The following is a 6,693-nucleotide window of genomic DNA, read 5'->3' as shown; positions in this document are numbered from 1 at the left end:
CTGCTGGTGCGGGGGGGGGGGGATGCAGGCGGGTGCTTTGGGGTCATAGGTGGGCTCCAAGCCCAGCACAGGCCTGTTATTGGGGTGGGGGGCTGAGCTGGGGGGTCAGCACTTGGATAAGGGGGTCCTTGGTGCAGGGCGAGGGGACAGTGAGTGGGCGATGCTGCCCCACTCCAGCATCCCTCTCTGCACCTCCCTGGGCTCTGTGGAGTGCCCCCCCCTCCCCCAGGGTCCCAGGTCCCCTCCTCACCCCCTGCCCAGGTTTGTCCCCTCGGTGACACGCTCACCCCCTTACTGGGGGGCGTCGGGGGTGGCTGGGGCAAACACACTCCACCCAAAAAGCCACGAGGCATGAGAGCCGCGCTTAAAATCTTACCACCAAGAAAGCCCTGCTCCAACTGTAACTGCAACTCGACAGCTTCCAGGGCCGGATCCTGAGCGGGTGGAGGCTGGCGTAGCTCCACACCCAAACCACCCGGGGCTGCACCAGTGGGAGATCGTGGAGCCCGAAGGAAAACCGTGCTGGAAAAATCGAGCCTTGCATCACCGGCCAGGCATCGCAGCTCAGCTCCTCATCATCAGTAATGCGAGTTTGGCCAGGAGAAAGGAATGCTGCGACCTGATGCTAATATTTTATCCGGCGACTTTCATCCTGAGGAGATCTTCGTGCACCCGAGCACGGCCGTTCCTGGGGCGGGAGGAGGTGGCCAGGCAGACAAATGGGTTGTATCTGGGGAAGGAAGAGATCTTTTAGCCAGCAACACCCGCCCAAAGCTGTCTGCTCTCTAAATATGCCTTCAGATTTTTAATGTCCATGAAAAAAAAAAAAAAAGAAAAAAGAGAGAGAGAGAGAAAGAGAGAAAATAGAAAGAGCTTGATGAATAAGGGCCTTTTTGGAGCAAGAGGGAGTCACTTCTGCAGGGACCTCCTGCAAGGTTGAAGGCATCTCAGATAACATCCAGGTAAAGGATGGAATGAAGAGCAGGACCTGGAAGATCTCAAGGATGATCAGCTCCAACCTGGAAAGCCACAGCCCTCAGGTGGGTCCTGAGGACACGGTAAGGGGTCTCTGGGTCCCCCCCACTGATCTCTGCACTGTCTCTCCCCCTGACCCAGCACAGCACCCTGAACCCTGCCCGTGGCCCAGCACATTGGACACGTCTCCAGCTGGGCACACCAAGACCGGCACAACGGGCCACGGGATGCTCGGAGGGCTGTGCGGCCTGAAGGAGAGGTTGGGGACATGCTGGGATCATGCAGTGTCTCCATCCATGGAGGGGCGGAGGAGGAAGGTGGACTGCAGCTCACTTTAGGGAGAGACGATCCTGCTTTGGGGTAGAGATGGACAAACCAACCTCTCCAGGTCCTTCCAGCCCAGGATTCTGTTAATAAAAAGGATACTTTGACCTCAGCAATGCCTAGATGCTCCAAACAAGGTCTCTGCCTTCTTCCCTTCATGCTTTTGATGGGACAGGTCCATCTCCGGTCTGTGGGTGGTGGCACCCACGGCACCACAGGGTGCTGATGCTGCAGAGCAGCTCCCCAGGGCATGAGCCCTAAGCAACCTTTCAGGATGCTCTCTTGGAGGTGGGTCTTCCCAAAGAAGCTGTCGCAAGCCGTGGGCAAGTTTCATTTCTGCCATCCGCCTCTGCCGGCTGAATTTTTCAGCTAAAATTGCTTATCACCAGCTGAGCACAGATATTTGGGCTGCGCAGGTTGCACGGACAAGAGTTTGCAGCTCCGTCCCTCCACGACCTCTGCCTGCAAGGGGAGCTAGCTCATCCCCTGACTCCCGTGTAGGGCCTGCACCCCAAATTTCTCCCGAGGACGCGGGTGGCAGAGTCCCCGTGCTGCTGTCACACAGTGCCATCTTGTGGGTCCTGCAACACAGGCTGGAGCCAAGGCAAGGAAATAAAACAGGCGGCGGAGGGTGTCTCGGTCCGGCGGTGAATCTGGCTCCATCCACAGCAGCGCTGATGCAATTTTGCTCCAATAAAAGCAATTTGGGAGTGGGAGGAGGCTGGGCTGGAGCGGGGACGGTGGTGGTGATCGTCTGCCTTTGGAATGACCAGGAGCAGTTCACGAGCTGGTGCTGTGCCTCGGTTTCCCCATGATAACTGTCTCTGGCTTTCTTCCCTAGGCGCTCGGGGAACCACAGCAAGGTGTTGCTGTTAGCAGCTCCACCGTGTGTCTGTACCCACCGTGCGTCCGTACCCCGGGTCCAGAGCTGTTGGGACACCCAAATGGGACACCCAAAAACCACCCCCCAATCCAATGGCACCAGCCTTCCCCTCCCACGAGGCTCTGCAGGCTCCCTGCCTCACTGTCACAGGAAATTCAGTATTTTTTTTAAAAAGCATGTATTTGCCTTAAATTCTACATTTGGGCTCTTTTCCCTGCATCTTTTTTCTAACCCCACAAGGGCCAGAATCACCCTTTTCAGTTTGTTTCATTCATTAGTTTTGCAGGGAGCCCCTGGCACCAGGAGCCGGGGGCTTCTGGCCCCCCCAGACCCACTCTCAGCCTCCTGCGGGGTGGATGGAGCCGAATCCTGCCCCACTCCCCCCCGGCCTGGGGCTTTTCCACAGCAGCAGCTCACCCAGACCCGTACGATAGCTGCAATCCCAAAGATGCAGCAGAGCTGCTGCTTGGCGGTTTGGCAGGGTTTGCTTTTGCAGGCAGCTGCCCCATCTCCCTGCCTGGGAGAGGAAAAGGGGATAAAACAAAATGAGGCGCCTCCGCGCCGGGGGGTGGCCTGGGGACAAGCTGGCATCGCAGCAGCCTGCTAGCGCCTTGTCCTCAGACGCAGTCCGGCAGTGGGGACACGCGTCCCCTCCCTGGGTTCAGGGTCTGAACCTCTTCCCAAGCCCAGAGCCACCCAGCGCACCCAGCAGTGGGAGCACAGGGGCGGGCTGAGGCCGGGCAGCTCAGCACAGCAGTGAGCACCACACGTGGGTACCGCACAGCCCTGGGCATCGCCCTGAGCCAGGCTCAATGGGTGCTGCAGCCATAATCCTGCATCCCCCTCTGCGCCACCTCACTGAGGAAGAGGAGGAGCCAGGAGCATCTCCGCCCCTGCTCCCACAGGCTGGGGCTGTGCTGGGGTCAGAGCTGTCCTACATGTCCCCTTCTCCTCGTCCACCACCCCTGGGGGATGTTTTCCCCCAGAGCCAGGTCGCGGAGGGACTCTGGGCAACGATAACCCGTGTGCCACCTCCTGCCTCCAGCACGGGCAGTGCTGCTCCTCCAGCCCCTGTTGCAGACACTCGCCCCAGTCCTACACCAACATCTCCAGATGATGCAGAGGTGCTCAGAAAAACTGCCCTGCTCCTGCGCGGCTGCCACTGCAGGGAGATGAGTTCAGTTCACGGCCGCAGCCATACCCCGATGGCATCCCCAGTGCTGGCAGATCTCATCTGGTCCCATCCGTCCTGTTTTCTTTCCCCCTTCCTCATGCTCCCCAGGGCTGGATCAGCCCTGGAGAAGCCAAACGAGCTACAAAAGACAGGAGAGAAGGGAAGCAGCAGCCCTGCTCCCTACCAGGACTGTTACTAAGCTAATACTCGGCAGCTGAAGTCATCTGAGGGCTGCTGGAAATCTCTGGTCCTTCTCCAGGGAGGGTCTCCAGACTCCCAGTACTCCCAGTGCTCAGGATAAGCCACCAGCAACGTTACCAGGGCATTGCACAGAGGAGCAGACACTGCATCTTACCGGTCCACGTGCCCTGTAAAGCCAGTGTGTACTGGTTGAACTGGTCCAGGCTGGAAGATCACCTCCGTGATGCTCCTGAAGCACCTGTGGGCAGCCGTGGCCTGAGCAAGCCCTTTGCCGGGACTGATGCTGGATGGAGGAAGGGAATCAGAGGATGAGGGGAGACAGAAGGACAAGAGGGGTGACAGGACAGGACCGGGAAGGACAGAGACACCAATGCCCATGGGCGCCGACAGCCCCAGTGCCCGTTGCTTTAGCTGTCTGCAACCCCAAACCTCAGCCAGACCCCAAAACCCACCCCAAGAAAGGAAACAGAGGCAGAGAAGAGACTTGGTGAGAAGAGATTTGGTAAGAAGAGACTTTTAATCGGACTCCGTTACAGCTGTTACAGGGTTTCTCTCGACTGCCGAGGAGTCCGGCCGGCACGGCACGCGTGGTAAATACACCGGCTACGAGGATACATGGGACGAGTTACTACGAGATCTGTGCTTTTACCTGTACAGGAGGGTTTCGCCAGCGTTGTGCTTGGCCGCAGGGGAAGCGGCCGCATCCTGCGTGCTGCCGTGGCTCTGCCCGGGCTGTGCTGTGTCACCCCCAGCCACCAAGGCCACCCGGCTCTGCTCCTGCCAGTGAGACCCAGGCTCGGGGAAGGATGGGGGACAGGAGGAAGGCAGTAAGAGTTGCTCTAGGGAGGTGCTGGGGTTTAACGTGACCTGCCGGGGTCTGGGTGGGGGCCAGGAGGTGAAGCAGGGGCTGTTTCGGAGGGATCAAGGGGAACGGGCCAAGGGACACCCGGGGAAGGTGCAAATCAGCGGAGCACGGCCAGCTCCAGCCATCCCCTCTGCTTTGCACCAGGGTCAAGGGCAGATCCAGCCCCCGCCCACAGCACCGGCAGCAGAGCCCCATGCTCGGGGATGGAGCACCCCAGCTCCAGCCCTACGGGGACTGCACGCACCCTCGGACCCGCAGCACAGTTGTCACGGGGTGGGCACCCTCCTGCAAAGCTCCTTTCTGCCCTCAGCACCAGCCATCCCCTCTCCAGACCCACTTAACCCCTCCCCAGCTCTGTCCCCAGAGAGGGGACAGGGTTTTGACCCCTCCTGATCTACCCAGCACCTCATTGTCCCCCAGCCAGGGACACCGTCCTGCTCTGAGCAACAGGATCTGGGCTGGGAACAGAGGGGGGGGAGCTGATGTGGGGGGGACAGGAATATTGGCAGCGGTTCCCCCCTCCCTCTCCCACTGCCCGGAGGAAAACTGAAAAGTGTCTGTGCTCACAACTAGCAGCTATTCCCTGTGCCTCCGTGGAGAAAAAGAGGGAAAAAAAGTGATTTCTAGGGCTAAAAGCCACGGGGGGTCGGCCCGATCCACAGCCCGGGACCCCAAGAAGGTGCGTGGAGGGAGAGCCTGCCCCGGCAAGCGGGAGAACCCCCCAACACAGGCTCCAAAAGTGATCGAGTACAGCGAGAAGTGAATCCTAAACAAAACACATCCACGCACACATACACACGCACATCCCCACGCACGGCATCTACAGACGAACACGCGCACGCTCACACGGCGACGACACGGATCACTTAAAATTTACACACACACACACACCCCCCAACACCCTGTGTCTAACACCGAGCAAACGCCACGAAGAAATACAGTATTTCCACTGATAAAAATAAAGGTGTCGTCCCTCCTCCTCCTCTCTGCTGGATCCCCAGGGCAGCTGGACCCTCTGGGGCTGGGCGGGGGACGGCCACCCACCACGCACGAGAAATAAAAAGGTAAAAATATGTCCCGATATACAATGAGAATTGATCTGTACAGCACTGGGAATGAAAATATGTCACGGGCCACTTTTGGAATACGTTTCGTCATTTAACAGCATTTACAGTGACATTTACAGAATAAATATACAATCGAAATAGAGAATCTCTAGGTTATTATTCCATCTCCTCTCTCTGTATATATTTTATATATATATAATATAGCTTTTTTGTTACCTTCTTATTGACTTTGCCTCTTATTGATGCTGCAAGAAGAGGGGAGGAAAGCGAACGCCTCCCTGGCTGGTTTGGGAACGGTGATGGGAGAGACGGAGGGCCGGATCCTTACCCCCAGGGTTTGAGGAGCATCACGCCACGGGAGCGGATGGGACTAAGCACTTTGGCTACGGGAGGTGTCCTGCTCCGTTAACTCCATGGGAGCTATGGTGGGAATCCAGCCCCCGGGCTCAAGGGCATCGGGAAGGTGACATTGGGCAATGATTTGGCTCATCCTCTGTTTTGCTGGTTGGGTGGAGGAAACTGGGGACAGAGGGAGAAAGAAGAGATGGGAGGGAACATCTTGCCTCATGATGGGGCAATGCCACAGGTTTTCTGCTCCTCCCATTTGGAGATGATGCGGTGGGGATATTTCTATGTCCTTCTGCACGGGCAGGGGAAGGAGAAAGACAGAGGAGGGGATGGTGAAGGGGGGACTGCTGGAGGAGAGACAAGAGCATGGCTGATCCTGACCACACGGGGTTGGTGCTTCTCAGAGCCGTCAAAGACCGAGTGCTTTGTTTCAGTCCATGCCTCAGTTTCCCCTCTGGAAAAGTGGCTAACGAAGGGCCTGGGCTAATTGTCCGGGAAGAGTCTCCAGGTCACCAGCCGAGCTCATGGAGAAGGACTATAAATAAAGGATCACAACCCACAAGACAAACGTCATGGTTGGGGACCTCCTGGCCCCAGGGATGCTAAGAGAAGTCAAGGATGTAGCGAACGGACCAGGTACTTTCTGCCTTCGCCTCCCAGCCGAAAGGAGAATTGAGGTGGAAGAAAACCCATTGACAGGAAAGCAAAGGAGAGAAGGGCTCGTGGGCAAGCACCCACAAACTCGGCCTTCAGACTGGCTTGAAATACCACCACGCATGATCTAAGCCCAGCAGGACCAAGGATGAGGAGCTCCCTTGGCTTTTGGAGGCCGTAGCAATGTGCTGAGAGGGAAAGA

The sequence above is a fragment of the Pygoscelis adeliae genome, unplaced genomic scaffold (genome assembly GCF_000699105.1).
Source record: "Pygoscelis adeliae isolate BGI_AS28 unplaced genomic scaffold, ASM69910v1 Scaffold482, whole genome shotgun sequence".
Taxonomy (NCBI): Eukaryota; Metazoa; Chordata; class Aves; order Sphenisciformes; family Spheniscidae; genus Pygoscelis; species Pygoscelis adeliae.
Note: the sequence above shows the minus strand (reverse complement) of the source record.